This window comes from Gallinula chloropus (genome assembly GCF_964237585.1).
Source record: "Gallinula chloropus genome assembly, chromosome: 1".
Classification (NCBI taxonomy): Eukaryota; Metazoa; Chordata; class Aves; order Gruiformes; family Rallidae; genus Gallinula; species Gallinula chloropus.
In genome coordinates, this window is record NC_140085.1 from 185,735,057 (window position 1) to 185,752,519 (window position 17,463).

The window sequence follows — 17,463 nt, forward strand, 5'->3', positions numbered from 1 at the left end:
CCTTTCTTTCTACCAAAACTGCAGTTTGCTATACAAAGTTTTAGTTTTAGTGACTTGGCTATAAAATATGAGTGCCATTATTCTAAATTTGACCCTCTCTAGATTGTGTCCTGGGCCATGCATCACGAAGAACACTGACTTTTTTCAGATATTCCTGTGCTTAGGTTTGTGCTTGATTTATCATGAGAGACTTGGACCTATGCAATTACTTAATGAAGAAAATGAGAGTTTAGTTATGATACAGTACAATTATAGTGTGACTGGCTTTCTCTGAATTTGTATACAATCTCCTCTTTTTTAAATTTGGAATGAATAAAATGCCGATTTTTAATAATCAAGCCAACGATATATGCTGCACCAGCTTTGTAGCTGTTTATCATATAGCCTTCAGCTGCTGTGATATGAATAAACCAATCACAGCTTAATTAGGTTTGTCCATATTTGTGCATTTTGGGGCTGGTATCCATTTTGCACTAGAATATAAATACCATTTATTATCATGGTTATCAAGCCTCACAGCTACAAACTCTAATAACTTCGAACAGGGCAAAAGATTGCTTTCAATTTCACAGTATGAAGTGTCAATGAAATATTTATAATATTTACTATGTTTAATTTTCCATTTATTTATTCTTGAAGATGAGGAGTTCAGCCTTGCATTTGTCAAAAATGAAAGACATAAGCCTTCACAAACTCCTAGGTCACCGAATTCTGTCTCTGACATTGCTGGCAATCATTATCACATAATCCTGTTCATAAATCTACCAACCTCTATTTTAAAACTATTTAAATAGTTTTCCCTCTACAGCCACATTGGAAAATTTATTCCAAAATCTCACTTTTTGAATGATTAGACACTTCATAAATCCAGATCACCCTGTATTCTGGAGCTCCTCGGTAACAGATATGTCAGAAGTTGCAGTCTGCTTCCAACACATAGTCTGTGAGCAGCACGTCTCACCCATCACTTGTAACTAGCAGAGGAGCTACACAGAAACAAATCACATGGTCACAGACCATATTGTAGGACCACATGTGAGAAAGGACTTCAGGAGGTCTGTAGTCCAGCCTCCTGCGTCAGGCATGGTTAGTCATGAGGCCACAACAGGTTGCTTATCAGGGTTTCATCTCACCTGGCCTTCAAAGCCTCTGAAGATGGAGAAACACAACATCTCTGGGCACCCTCTGCCACTGCTTCCCTGTCCTCATGGGGGAAAAGCTTTCCTTATAACTGATCTCTTGATTTGACTAAGGACAACTGTCTCTCATTGTCCCATCATGAATCACTGAGAAGAGTTCATTTACGTCTTCTGTCACCTCCCCATAAATACTGGGTTTGTGATATTGTGTTATTATTTCCCCCTTAGAAGCCATCTTTTCACCAGGCTGAATAAGCCCAGATCCTTGACCTCCCTGCAAGGACAAGTGCTCCAGTCACTGACCAACTTGCTGCCTTCTGTACCAGCTGCCATTTGTTGATGTCAAACTTTCTTAGATCAGGGGGCTGCCTATTCATCCAGACCATAATGTCCCAACTTGGGTACAAAAACCTGTGAGAGGTTGTATCAAGAACCTTGCTAAAATCCATGCAAATGGCAAACACTGCTCTCCCCTCAATCACAAATCCATCATTTTGCCATGGAAATGGTGAGTCAAGCTTCCTGATAAATGCATGCTGACGGCTCCCAGTCACTGAAATGAGGTCATATGGGGCTATCAGTGGAAATAAGGTGTTGAGATCCTGTCACCTCTATATGCTTAGCTTTTGTTTTGCATGGCTAAATAACAGGAAAAAAATGGCCAACAAATCTAGAAATATGAAGGGTAGAAGAAAAAATGAGCTCTAGAACTTGGGAATTTACTTTGTCTGAATGAGGCAAGTGAAAATGGAAGAACTTGGTGCAATGCTTTATTTACAGGTACAATACTTTATTTACTTAGGTTTGGCCTTTGGGAATTACTTCAGAAGAACACGTTTTGAGTAGAAAATTCTCCCACCCAAACCCAAGACAGCTGGGGACTTTCCTCATCCATGTGGCATGGTGTGCAGTGCCCAGACTTTTGCCCTGAGCACTATGCAGTGTTTCCTGAGAGGTAAAAATGTAAATTCTGTCATTCAAGTATTAAGTCAGGGAGGAGCTTTTCTGCATAAATATGAGGGATGTGAAGCCCATGTCTGGAATTTGAGAGGGTGCTATGCTCCTTCTAAAAAGAAAAAAGAAAAAAAAAAAAGAAAAAACCCAAGCCATTACTTTTCAAGATTTATGCCTTAACAGATGACTCAAATTTTCTGCATGCTTTAGAGTTTTCTCAAAATACAAATATTTGTCTATGAAAAAAATACTTTAAAATGTTTTGAAATGAGATTTAGAGGTGCTTTAACCCCTCTGTTTCCTTTTTCTTGATAGAAAATTCGTAAATCCGTTGAAACTGCAATTTATCTGTCATTCTAGAGTTTGAAATAGTCTACGAAAAATATCAAACTGAATGACAAGACAGATAATCTGTACATCAACATAAGCATTAATTCTACTCTACATACTTAACCTTTCAAAGAGACAATGGTGAAATTAGATATGTCTTTTTTTAGAAGTGACATTTTAGCGTAATCCCTTAAGCAGACAGGTTTTAAAATATATGCTTTTGAATAATATTAAGTGTTTTTTATTATTATTTAAATAATGATGGATCAGAGAGAATGAGGAAAATTTTGAAACAGTTTCAAGTTCAGTTCTCTTGGTGGCAGGAAGGATGGTTATTGCGCTAAACATAAATAAGTGGCCTTTCTTCATGTTCCTCACAAAGAAACAGAATGTTTGTTGAAATTTATATGGATATTTTAGCTGAATAAAGACTGACTCTGACTCCTTTCATGGACAGTTTTATGACCTTTAAGTCTGCTAGAAGTATCTGGTAAAAATATCAGTGTGTTAGGGATATTCTGCGTTATGCCAAGCATAGTAAATTAAGCCATCGCAAGGAAAATGATAAACTGAAAGAAACATATGGCACAACTTCATTATACATATCTACAGCATCAGGGCCCAGAGCATTGCTGCCTGCTTTCCTGGATGCCTAAGAGCAGATAAACTGTATGTCATTCCACTGTAAGCATCCTCCATCACACAGGGATATCTTGTGGCCCTCAAATATATCCTCAAAGCAATGTGGGCCATACCGCGTATCACTAAACTAGCAGTGAGTCTGTGAGTCTGTAACCACTTGGGTGATTTTCCAGACATTTTTTTTCTAGTGCTTGCATGGAGGCCACTGCCCGAGTTCCCAAGAGAACACCTTAAAGACAGAGTGCACTCCCATCTTGCTTGTACCCTTCAGATGCAGTCCCACCTGGGGCAGAGAGGAATGCTCACGTGCAGCTCCTGCAGCATTCCAGTTGTATAAGACCCCTGCACAAAGTGTCAGCTCCAGGAGTGGAACATAAAGACAACAGCAGCAGCCAAGGTTTTTGAAAACTGCATGCAGCCCTGCGTGCACTGGTGTCTTCATCCTTTTCTTTCTCAGGTAACTTTGTCTTTATAGCAGCCAGAAAAATAATCAATATTTAAGTACATTTAATAAATAAAGGTTGTTGGGGTGTGCAGACAGAGTGTTGCTGTAAAGTACTTGTGCTCCAGCTCATCACCAAAGATCTGTTTCATCAAGTAATGGATGGCAGCTTCCTACACAGAACTCCCAAATGAGTGGTTTTCTACAAATTCTCCTGCCCCTCAGCCCAGTAATTTTATCCTGTTCCCTAAACCTCTGCCAGATGTGATCAGTTTTCAAAACCTTGGCCTTTTGAAAGCATAGTAACCGCTAAAAGGAAATCAAGCAGTTCATGTGAATACTTTGTGTTCTGTTAAGGATTCCAGGTCACTTCAATGGGCTTGGAATAAACTCCATGACCCTGATCCAGAAACTATAGGAGCCAGTGGCAAAAAGTCCACTGGCTTAACTCAGGCACAGATTCAACAGGAAAAATGCTGTAACTATTCTCTATCTGGCTTTATATTATGTTCCAGTAAACTGTCCATCTTTTTTTTTCTATGGAAAAAATACACACACATATTTACATTTGCACACACACACACGCATTTTATAAACAAAAGAATCCCGTTGTCTGTCTTGGTTTTGTATTTATCTAAATGTAACTTGTCATCTGAGAATTAACTAAAACAAGATTCTACAAATGCAAAATCTATGTGGCATGTAATATTGGCACTTAGCATTTATTTAGGAGCTATGTCTTCAAAGATCAGCTACATGGAAAAAAAAATGTTTTGTATTGATTTTGCAGACAAACAAGCAGCAGGATTTGGATAACAAAGCACCTTTTTTGTGAAGCAAAACAGCTGTGCGTCCTTATCTTGCCTGTTCCAGAGGAAGAAAATGAAAAGTGGATTAACTAACATAATGAACGTTTCAAAGGATATAAAGTAAACTCTGTTATATGATGCAAGGCTGTGGTTCTTAGCTGATATTACCATGCTGGGTGGGGCTGAAGGGAATCTTTCTACTGCCAAGTGGAAAAAACCAAAGAATAAAAAGCAGAAACATGACTGTATACTGGGGAGGTTTACTGAGGACCCCACTACAGGGTGGTAGAAGATGCTCTGCACCTATCACTCACTGTGGCTCAATAACTCTCCATGTTATGCCTCCCAGAGCATCAATAAGCTGATTCTTTGTACAGCACCTAGAACAAATATTTCCCAAGCTATCAGTAGGGCTCCTGGGTCCTTTCCTTAAGAAAGACACCAAGCCCCTGAAGCATGTCCAGAGACAGGCAACAAAGCTGGTCAAGGGTCTGGAACACAAGTCTTATGAGGAGCAGCTGAGAGAACTGAGACTGTTTAGCCTGGAGAAGAGTAGGCTCAGGGGAGACCTTATTGTTCTCTACAACTACCTGAAAGGAGGTTGGAATGAGCTGGGGGTCAGCCTCTTCTCACAGATATGTAGTGATAGGACAAGAGGGAATGGCTGCAAGTGGCACCAGGGGAGGTTCAGGTTAGAAATGAGGAGAAATTTCTTCTCAGAAAGTGATTAGGCATTGGAACGGGTTGCCCAAGGAGGTGGTGGAGTCACCGTCCCTTGGCGTGTTCAAGGAAAGGATGGATGAGGTACTTAGGGACATGGTTTAGTTAGTAATGTAGGTGGTAGGGGACAGTTGGACTAGATGATCTTGGAGGTCTTTTCCAACCTTAATGATTCTGTGATTCTGTGATCCTAAAGTAAAGTAACTCCATTCTACAGCACCAGTAGATAAAGGCTGATAAAGGACTTTCTTTTAATGAATGGTAGTATCTTTTGGTAGGGAAATAGAGAAAGGAAATTTCAGTTAAAGTGCAAGCTGTAGTTAGGACAATGTATTTGAGACAGTGAAATACTTCTTACCTTAAACTCAGTGGCCATGTTAAAAATCCAAGTATGAGATACTTGTTTTCAAGTAGCTGTCAACATATAATTTGTTTTCTATGCTTCTGGGATTAATACCTAATTATGACTGAGTGCATTATTACACTTACTTTCTCTAAAATCAGAACTACTTTTGCACAGAAACTGCTCCTGCATGTTGACTTTGGAAAGTCCATTCACCTAGCAGCTGCCCCAGCCTGCTGTGAGCGGGGTATCTGCTGCTGTTCTCCACATCACACTTTGCAGTCCTTTGCTACACCTTGCTGCTCAGAGCATGGCTGTCACTTGTGGAAGGTTTCGAGCTGTTTCTCACTAACCCTTGTTTCAGGATCACCCATTAGCAAAAGATGCCACGGCACATCACACTAAATTGTTTGATTTCCAAAGTTGTTACAACCCACTCTCTTGCAGACCATTCAACAACATTAATGTAGCAGTAGTCATCACTAATACAGTTTCTTTTTGCTTTCAGGTCTTGGGGGAAACAATGCCAGAAGTCACATGAGAGCTGACAGATCTGTCAGTGATGAGAGGGAAGAAGTTACCTTTTTACAATGCAGCAGCATGTACAAAATAAAGCCAGCCAAGCCCAGATGTGCAGTGACATTTCAAAGAGGAAGCACATTAAATGTTTAGATCTGTAATGAAATATTAAGCAATCTGCATTTGTCATTAGTGGGTAGAAGTGGTATCCACCTCTCTCTGAAGAGTGACTCTGATTTTGTCACGTATTGGTGAGCAGTTTCACAGCTCCTCAGTCTGTAGGTTGTTATGCCTGTGCACACTGTCAACATCAAGTAATGTGAATTATAGGGCAGATTTCTGGGCCACTCTGTCTCTCAAGGGGAACCTGGAAGAGGTTTTAGCTAATGGTCTCAGTTCACTGAAGCATACCTTTTCGGGAGCTGATTTTGTGTGACCTGCAGCCTGCAGTGTAGCTATGCTCAACTTGCACTTACCAAACAAGCAGTCACAGAGACCTAACAGATGACTAGCCAGAAACTGCTGAAAAAATTATAGAGGCCTGCAAATAAAACAAGCTGGAAACTTTTTCTTAAGCATTATTGATAATGCACCTGGATGAAAATAACTGGTATTGAAATTCCCAGCACAGCATCAGAAGACCCATGTACATAAGCGTAAGATAGTTGCTGCTCAGATTTTCAGTAACTTTCTTCCAGGCAAAAGAGGTGGTTTTGTCTCAAGTTTATCCAATATTAGCAATACTGAGATGTGATTAAATGCTTATTAAGCCTCACACTTCTCCCTTTTTGTCCCCTAATTCTACTCCTACGATGTGTTGTTCTTCCTGGTGTAAGGCTCTGTATTCACCGGTGCAAATACTCTCACTTTGTATGTGGATATTTGAGGGCTATATTTTTGAAATAGGGAAATGTTTTTCACAAAAATCTCAGCCATCTAGTTCATATGCTGTTTCCTTTGGGAGCCACAGTAAAACTCCAGTGAATGCAGCATTGAGTGCAGGGTACTTCACTGACCTTCGTAATTAGGAAACATTGCTGCTTGAGCCTCATTCAGACAGATAATTTCAACAGTCAAGAAGTAAATGTACTTAGCAGCAAAGCATGCTGTTCCTTTTTCATTACTGCTAAGACAGCAGGACCATTCTGGGCTGCCTTCAGCACAATTATAAAATGTTCTTTGCTGCTTGGAGCCATTTCAGTCACTTTGAACATTTATTTCCTTTCATAGCAATGCAGAGCGAAGGCACTGACAGTCTTTAAATGCATTGCTGAAGATACACAGTAATTTAAACCCAGCTTCTGGGGCAGGTGGTTTTAAGCTGCCAAGTGGTTTAGGCAGCACAGGTATTGCTCCCAGTATGCCTCGTGATGATGCTTTAACCACCTGCAACACTGTGGATGGGGAGAGATCTCAGGAACAGTGGTAAATCAGAGACCTTTATTCTCCTTTATGTCATGGGCTTGAAGGAAAGCCAAGTCCCTGGCACCTGATGTCTACAGACCATTGAACCATGGCATGTATCAGATGAGCAAATAAAAAGAGGGGATTGAAAACTTTCCTGCACATCTTGAGCAGCATTTCTGACAGTGCCAGCAGCTAAACTGCTGAGATGATAGACCTGGAACCTGACTGCCACCCAATCTGCCCTGAGTACCAACTGATCCCCAGGACACAGCAAAAAGATGTCATCCTCCAGATAAGAACGTAACTTTTTCCATATTAGCATTATTTTTTTCCCAGTCTACTTACCTCCAGGTTTGCACCTGTTTACCCCTCAGCAATCTCCTTACTGATTCAACTGTCTGAATTCACACCAGTACCTACAGCCACCTATGTTTTCTTAATGGGTTTAAAAAAGGAAGAAGAAGCACATCTATTTTGCTCAGGATATGTTATAAAGCTAGACTCATTTGCGTAAAAAAGTTCCCCCCCAAAAAAAAAACCCCAAGTGAGGATGAAAAATGTCCTGAAGATCCTTTTAGTGCCTAAGAGGCATGCACTGTGGAAACTGTTTACTGTCTCCTGAGTAATGGAGTCTGTGATAAGCAATTTGTTCTGCAGGAAAACAATGTCACCTCAAGTAGCTGAAGGATACCATAATAACGTTCCAACATTGTCAGCGTTCTATTCTATCTCTTAGCTTCTTATTAGTACAATGCAGTAATGAAAATAAATACAAGGGAAGCAGAAAATTGCCACAAACATGTTAAACATGCTACTGCATTTCATGGATGGAGCTGTTGACATTACCAGTATTGATTAAAACCAGAATCCAGTAGAAACCTATACTTTTTGGCACAGAACATGAGACCTGGCTTTATGATGGGTGCCATTATGGTATTATTCCTTAGGTCTTTGTTTCCTGGACCTGACCAAACCTGAGGTTCCTTAAGAAGGCTTTGGATTACAAGCACAGCATGGGCTGGCTCCTTGTGAGCCATGCCTAATGAAAAAAAAGTCAAACAGTTCTCAACAGTTGTCTGATCTCAGTTCAGGCCTAAACCTCTGCAAATCTCCATAATGCTGGAAGACTCCATAGCTTTGTTTGATTTGTGGATCAACTGCCTGTGGAGAAGTGGCATCTAAAAATAGCAGAACATGATGAAGGGACACACTGGGAAGTTTTAGCAATGGAGAAGCAACCTGAGGGAGGCAAGATGGAAATTGAACTGCCTTCCACAGTGTTACTGCTGGTGACAAAGTACCCACTTATTCCTAGCATCCTACAGTTCAGCACAATGATAACGTTTTTGTTCTCAATGTGAAAGGGCTGAACTTAAACGGAAGCTACTGGATTTCTCATAATAATGCATCTTATACACTCAGCTATGCTAAATTAAAGGCACTAAATGAACAATTCCAAGATACCCGTAAAGAGTGGCTCATGGCCTCAGGCATGTGCACTCTGAGAAGGGAGATGAACTAGCCTGGACAAAGCACTGTTCAGATATGGTTTTCTTGCCTGGCATTGCAAGACGACCAGAGCAATCAACCTGAATCTGCGAGCACAGGCTGATACAACCCACAGCAGTGTCAGGATCCACAGACCACAAGAAGCCCAGTCAGGGCAGCATGGACAAACATGAGGTCCTGCATGGCTGGAGCTAGACAGGCAGGCTGATGAAGTGCTGGTTTTGTTCCCAGGGTATCCCAGGCATGCCCAGCATGGGCTGTCTCCTGGTTGTGAGCACAATCCCAGCCTCTCATGCCATGAGGAAAGCTTCAGTACAGGGCGTGTCATCAGAGTCACCCAGCCTTCGCCTTGCTCTCTTCCAGAGAATGGGACTCTGGTGGGTTTGGTGTGGATGGGTGTTGAGGATTAGTGTCCAGTTCGTGGTTTTCTTTCTGCCTCACTTTCCTTAGGCTGTCCATGGTGAAAGCAGCTCTGCTGAGGCTCCAGAAATGCCCTACGCCGTTAAACAGAGACCAGAGGATGTGCAGCAAAACAAGCTACTTTGTGATGACTGCTGAGCAGCTTTTAGTGTTGCTACACTGTGGGACTGTGCAAAAGGCACTCCACAAGGGAAAGACACTCTCCTTTGGCAAAGGAGACTGCTGAATATGTGTCTCTCTATGCAGCTGCTAGAAAAACAGAAGTCATTAATAAAGCTAGAGCATCTTTCCTGGTGGTAATGTCAGCCAGACAGACTGGCAGGTCTCAATGGACTTCACAAAGGTGGTGGATGCTTCTCTTCATTTGTGAAATAGGGAAAACAAGATGGACATTCATATAGTCTTGCCAAGAGTTCCCTATGAAAGCCAAGGGCAAAACCAGGCCTATGAGACAGGTTTCCTTCCCAAATCATTGCCCTTCCCACAAAGCATCATTGCCTTCTAGTAGACACTTCTTCACCTGCATCTCCCAGGTTTTATGAAAGTGCTTTAGCCAACAGTTTCCAAACCTTTTCTTCTATAATAGTGTTCATCTGAGCGGGGAAATTTCCCTCTAGGTGACATTTGACTTGAGACCAGTTCTCTGCCTGGATGTGGTTGCTATGACAGCTGCTCCCAGTTTGGTGAATCCTTGTCCTGCCAATCCTCCACAAACATAACTCTTGCATATCTTGTATTCTCTGGGAAATCAAAATATGCTTCTGTTTTTAGTCTTTTAATCTTCTCACAACTGAGTCTCCTTTTGTTTGGAACCAATGATGTTAAAACAGCCTTGTGCTGCCAATATTTGAACAACAGGTTTTCAGAAAAATATTCCCACCTCAGTCTGTGACAGATTTGGAGTGCTGTATTGCTTGGGCTGCTGAGAAGAGAGCCTGTGGAATCTACTTTTATGGTTTGTCTCTGAAATAAAAACTCTTTCACATAAAAATCAGGAAGTCAACATTACTTGGAAAGTAAATACAGCTTAACTGCTCTTAACTGTAAGCAGTTACAGTAAATCTTCCTCCTAAAATACCTGTTGGATAATTTTCTGATGATGTGAACTGGGGTGCTGGATGCGCTGGCAGAGTGCTTGTGTGTGCAGGAGTGAGCACCCAGAGGTGTCAAGAAAAAACATTTCAGCAAATGTTGTAGCCTATGGGGATATACATTCTTTCACCATCCTCTGTTGCCGTTCAGAAGCACACAAGCACACATGACACTCACATAGGTATTATCTCTCTCTTAAAACTCTTGTCAGATCTGGTCCTCACGTCTCCATTCAGTCAAGTGAATTAAACTCAGATTGCCCTGGCCCCATGACTTACCTATATTTATTTGCATGTTAATAACTTTCCTTCCCTCAGTTTCTTCTACCCTATTCTTGGTTTGCTCTCCACAGTAATTTTGACTGAATTCCTTGCCCTCCTCACAGCAAGGAAGAAAATAAGGCAAGGTGTGTGCAGGGGAGCAGGGAGTCCATCCTGGTGACTTCAGTGACTGCATTCATGACCATTGCTATGTCTCTGGGCAAAGTCCTCTGGACAAAGCTGACCTTGTCCTTGGACCCTTTGGATACCCACCAAGGTGCGATGGACACTGCTCTGCTCATCTTCCCTTCCCAGGTCCCTGGTTTTGGATCTCTGACTTGGATATCTTCCCTGCTAATTTTGGTTTTGCTCATCCCTGAACTCTCATGGCTCATCCAGTTCTGTAACCCTCCTTTCCCCATTCTTGACAGAGGTTAGCTTTCAGGGTAGACCTCAGCCTATCTTTACTGAGGAGGCCAGCTGAGATAATGGTCAATACCAGAAACAACCATTCACCCACTTGTCCCTTCCAGAAGACAAAATTCCCCCCTCTAAACCAACAGTTTTGCCCTGAAAGCAGTCAGCTGTGCAAAGGTCATTCTGCCTAGCTCCTGGCAAGATGGGTGGATGGTTAAAGTCTTGGAAAAAACAAAAGTTTGACTCTCCCATTTTTGGAATCTGATTTCCTCATTGTATCACAGTGAGCAGAGGAAGAAACTTTCTAGTGCCAAGGAGTAGAGATACGGCTGCCCACCATGGCTGCCAGCAAGTTCTGTGAGCAACATGAGGCTACTGGTCTATTGTGTCTGGTCCCTTGTGTCTCTGCACACTGCTGCATAGGTTTGGGGTATGACTTTGGAGTCAAGGGCTGGGGGGCAGGGGCAAGGGGAAACTGCTCCTGCTTCACAGTTTCAGTTGAGTTTTCTCAACTTTCTGGTTGACTGCCTGAGGCTTAATTTCCCACCTTTGATTTTTCTCTCCCCCTCAGGATCTTCCCATCTGCTGCATTTCATCTTGCCCAGGTAAAGCTATGCTTGCCAGCCTTCCCCTTCCAAAAATACTGCAGTGTTTGTTTTGGTTCCTCCAGATTGTTCTGGCTCTGACTCCATGTACTGTGACTACTGACTCACGTTCCTGCTGGTCACCTCTATCTGATTCCAAAGTTTTCATTATCTTCTTTCCTTTGCAGTTCTGCACAGACACTTTTGCCTCATAATTCTTAGCAGTCTGTTAATGTGGCCACTGTGGAGATCCACTTTTATATTTAGTAACATCACTCATCAGTGCAAGATTTTTTCAGTAAAGGAAGTCTAAAAAAAAATCATCAGCTGTTTCTATGTTTTTTCTATGCAGAGACCACAGACAAAAATGTTCTATTGAAAAATATTCCTAAGCAAGTGAACTGAAACACTTGATTTTTTTTCATTTTGGTTTTGCATACATTTTTCCAGACCCTCGGATTAAAACATATCTGAGACATATACTGACTAATATGTTATTTGCTGAATGCTTTTAAATGAGCCTAGGATGGTGAGCAGTGGAACTGAGAACTTGAACACAGGACAGAGTGGGATTAGTTTTATCCTGAGACTCTCTTGCAGGCTGTAATAAAAAGCCAAGTCTCCTTGTAGCTTTACAGCAAAGTAAACTTCATGGTCCTCGCATCTTTCTGAGAGTTCTTACACCTGTAAAAGGCCAAGGTAGCTGTTAGCACCTCAGTGGATTAACTGTATCTGACCAGCTTAAAATTAAAGCATTTTGACAAGACTTGTGTTGTGGTAACAACACAGCAATATCTCAGTTTAGGGCAAGCACAGGTCCATTTCTGTTGTGGGCAGCAGGGACCAAGCCTGCTGAGCCCAGCAGTTGGAGTGGATGGACTGACAGCTCTCCCAGTGTGCATAGCACCTGTGGGAAACCTCACAGTCCCCTTATCTGTTTCCCACCAGAGGATCAAAGCCCTTTGAATAAAACAAAAGCCTCCGATTAACCCCCCTTTCCTCACCAGCGGCTGTTCTGCTCCCTGTTCCTCTTTTACCTTCAGGCTGGATGTTTTGCATATGTTCCTTGTTGAGCCCTTCTCTCCCAGCCCCGCATGCAGCTGGTGAGGCTTAGCAACCACCTGAGCCAAACCTGACCCACAGCTTCATGCTCCATGACCCCCACACCATTTCCACATCTAGGTTGCTGACTTTGCTCCCCCTGCATGGGACAGGATGCTCGCCAGGCACTCTCACTATCCTGCCCTCCTGCCTCTCACTGAGTACCCATCAGGTACCCGCCTATCCACAGTACCTAAACACAGATTGAACACGGCAGGCGCCAGAGATTTGGGTAATTGCACCCCAAGGCTATCAAATTCTCTGACAGCAAATCACCCTGCCAAATGCAGGCTGCAACATTTCTCCCTGCTGAAGCATGTCAGGCAGCACAATCGGCGTTCGTGCCCTTTGGATCCAACAGCCCTGTATTAACCCAGGGAGTGGGGAAAGCTGCTTTATGAAGACGTCTGCTGCCTCTTCAGCTGCCAGCAAATGCAAGGATCGGGATTCTTTGCCCTTCCTTCCATTCACTGTCAGCTCTTTCTCCGATCATGTTTTTACTCAGAATTCACTGCAATTCAGGTGTCATTGGCAACTATGTCTCATGTGTGGACTAGCCAGGTTTCAAACAGAGCTAAATTTTTTTGCCAAATGTTTATCTTCACACTGGAGAAAAAACTTTTTTGCCAAATGTTTATCTTCACACTGGAGAAAAAAAGGATTTGAAGACACAGGTCCATTGAGTTACATCTCCTGGTGACTTTCTCCCGGGTGAACACAAGTCCTTCTGATCAACACTCAGCTGATATGTTTAATTAACGCTGTGTCATCATTGTTGACTGTGTTTCTTCGCCTTGGAGTCCAGTAAGGATCAGAGGCAGCATACCATCTTTGTGAAGAGTGAGCACTATGCCTATAGTGTGACCCCAAAATGGGCTTGTGGATGTTTTTCTGAATATTTTCTGTGTCACTGGTTGAAGTAAATGCTTCCAGATCAGCAGAGTTTCATTGTTCCACTGGTTCTTTTGGTATTTCTTCCCTGCCAGACACTAACTGGACACCCAGGATGGAGAGATACTGGAATAAGCCTGGTGAGGAGAAGGGAGCAGAGAAGTAAACTGAGAACCTGAAGGGGACCCACAGGAAAACTGTGAAGGGACTGTTTGCAGGGCCATGTAGTGATAGGATGAGGGGCAGTGGTTTTAAACTAGAGCAGAGGAGGTTTAGATTACACATTAGGAAGAAGTTCTTCACTCTTAGGGTAATGAGGCACTGGAACAGGTTGCCCAGAGAGCTGGTGGAAGCCTCATCCCCAGAGACAGGTCAGGTTTGATGAAGCTCTAAGCAACCTGATCTAGTTAAAGGTGTTCCTGCTTACTACACGGGGATTGGACTAGATGACCTTTAAGGTCCCTTCCAACCTGATGCTTTCTAAGAGTCTATAACCTGGAAAGAACAGATGGATCTATGAACAGAGAGCTTTGGGTGTCTGCTCTAGGGACAGTGTCCAAAGGACTGAAAAATGAAACATCTTTACCAATGGCTTGAGTAGGGACTGTCATTCTTTAGGGACTTTTTTATATATTATTTTAGGACACAGGCAATATTTCAGACAATGACAGCATTGCCAAGGCCTCACAATGAAACCAGAAGGATGTGACAGGGATGTCTGTCAAACATTTCCAATATACCAGCTGGACACTGGGCTGTGCTTTAAATATTTTCTCTGCATTTGTTGGGAAACACGTCTGTGTCCCCATATTCAAACAAGATTTGCTGAAGCTGAGTGAGTAGCATATTTTTTAAAAACTCCTTTGAACAGTTCTTGCCATTTCTGCACTTTTTGTTTCCTTTCTGTCCCTGGTCACCCAAGAAAGCAGGAACAGTTCCTTTTGTGATCATACATGGGTTTGTTCTCAGAGATGACCATGTGCTCTACACTGTACTTCAGAGTAATATCAGTCAAGGTTTTCATGGCCATGGCAGGGCATGTCCTACCTCTGTGTGCATCTGTGCAGTTTGGATTCACCTCCAGGATGGGCTGATCTCCAGCCTTGGCAAGTCAGCAAGTGTCTTGCAGTTCGTTTCAGGGTTTTCTGCACAGCCTTTCGATGCACACAGAGGGGAGGTAAATCTGGACAAACCAGGTCACTGTATGAAGTGCCACAGGGGCCTCTGTACCAGCTTGGAGATAAAACAGACATAGATTCTCATCATACAGTGAGTAGAGATTCAGTTCTGAGCCTTAGGAGCTAAACCAGCACTGCAGACATTAGGATTCATGGTAGCCCAGGGATTCTGGACATCAAAGAGATGGGTAAGCTGGCAAAGTCCCTGCAGTTTTAATCTTTCCTCAGTCTGTCTGCACCATAAGGGATTAATCTCCATACTGTAGCTTTTTCACCTAGGAACTAGAAATGTTATTCACCTGTCTTGGGGAAGTGTTTGTGAGGATTAATGGGGATTTGGGGATTTTATATGACCTAGGTGTAAGATTTTTATATGACCTAAGACTGAATGATACATGAAATAAAACTGTCCTTACTGTATGCTTCCACTTGATATATTTGTGTCAGAGCCGTGATGCTTTTGAACCAAGTTGTTTTTCTCTCTCCTTGTTTTCCTGTCTGTGGAGACTTAGACTCTGTAACGCTGCTGTGGCCCTGCCTACCTCTGAGTGAAAGGAATTGTGTTGCTCTGTAGCCTCCCACCAGAGAATGCAACATTCTCAGTGCACTGGCATCAAAGGTTTGGCAGCAACCGAAGAGCCAAGTGGTTTGGTTTGATGAACTTTGCTTTGGTCTTGTCTGACTCTCAGAGAGAGAAATGGATTTGTGGAAGAAGTTCTCCATCTTAATGCTTTTGAGTGAATAATTAGCACTGAGATGGCTGCTTACACTGCAGTGTCCGTAGCTCCCTTCCATGTAGCTGTCTTGACCCCACACAGTCCAGCAAGGACAGGCACATTCCCTCCTTTCCCTGCTCCAATGCATTCAAACTACCACACCAAAGGAACTCACACCCCCCTTCAAACAGAAGCCACCACACACACTGAGCAGGTGCCAGTCCCCACTGGAACAGCAGGACTCAGTGTGTGTGGTAGCAGCCCATGCTGGAAGACATATGTTGATGCAAGGGGATTTCACGGCTTTGGTTAAGCCCTGGAGAAGACCCTGGACTTACAGAAATCCTAGGCACTATTACCTTGGTGTTCATCAGGCAGAGAAGTACAAGTGTACAATAAATACTGACATTTAAATGGGGGTGGAGACATTGAAGGGGCTGGAGGCCAAATCACAGACATTAGAAGGGCTGGAGCGCAAATCATATAAGGACCGTCTGAGGGAGCTGTGGATGTTTTGCCTTGAGAAGAGGAGGCTGGGGGAAAACCTTATCACCACCTACAACTACCTGAAGGGAGGTTGTAGAGTGGTGGGAAATGGTCTCTTCAGCCAGGTGACAGGAGATAGGACAAGGGGAAATGGCACAAAGCTGCATCAGGGCAGGGTCAGGTTAGATGTTAGAAAAAAATTTTCATTGAGTGAGTTGTCAAGGCCTGGACCAGCCTGCCCAGGGAGGAGGTTGAGTCACCATCCCTGGATGTGTTTTAAAAAAGGGTAGATGAGGTACTTAGGCATATGGTTTAGCATAGGGCAGGAACAGTTGGACTCAATGATCTCAAAGGTCTTTTCCAACCTTGTGATTCTGTAATTCCATGTAAATGACTGAAAAACTTTGGAAAAAAGTGTTACCTGACAAGCTGGCCCACTTGGCCCCTCTGAAGCCACAGAGCTGTGCCACGGGAGCAGGAGGTTTGCTCACGCTTTGTTCCTGGGTCCTGTTACATAGACCTTTGAAAAAACATTCACTGCAAAAAGGCTCCTGCTTCATGCAAGCTCTAATGTATTGCAGCAACAGTAATCTATTATGTAGATTTTATGGATCACTTATACAAATTACAGTGAAACTTTGGTCCTGACTCTGGTTTAAAATAGACACAGGATTAACAATACAGCAGTAATAGCAATAAAAAAACAAACCCAGCAATAAGAATAATGAATTGATAAAAGAATATATCCATTAAGGTTCTTCCTCTGTGCAAGTACTTGATAATAAAAAGGTATTTTTAGCCTGCAAATTATTCAATATAATATTGTCTTTATGGCTTCAGAAATACCAGTAAGGTTTACAGAGTGCTACGGTATCTTAAGACACAGAAAAATCACATTTCCTTCTAAGCTATCAGATTGCTCTTATATGAAAGGCAGATTTGTGTTTTTCATTCAGTTGAAGATTCTGTACATTAACACATCATCCTGCTGAGGGAAACATCTCTTTTTAATAATGCGGTGTATTAGAGGCCTCTTAGGAGGAAATTCTTGGCACAGAAGTTTCACTGGCAATGTAATCAGTCTATGGAAGTACACATCCATATTGTGGTCACAATGGTTAGGACTCATCTTTTTCTGGACAAGCCAAATCTCACTGAGAGTTGTGCCTAACTAACTGATCCATGCTCAAACCAAAACATCAAATCTGGTTTATCCAACTTTAGCCAGTGCTGCTAAAAAACTTTTACAAATTATTCTATGTGCAAAGCATTCTTCTTGCATTGCCTCTAAAACAGCAGCTGCCTGTCTGTCTGCTGCCTTTCCCCAGTGAAGCCTTTCAAAAGATTCTGTTTGGTTTACACCCATCCCATTTCTTCTCTGCTCTGAGTGAGGATCTTCCCTGAAAAGGCAGGCAAATCCTCAGAGGACAAGTGGCAGCATTCTGCGAATTGTCATGAACTAACACCCTCCAAATCCAAGCAACTGGATCTTTCAGAGAGACTT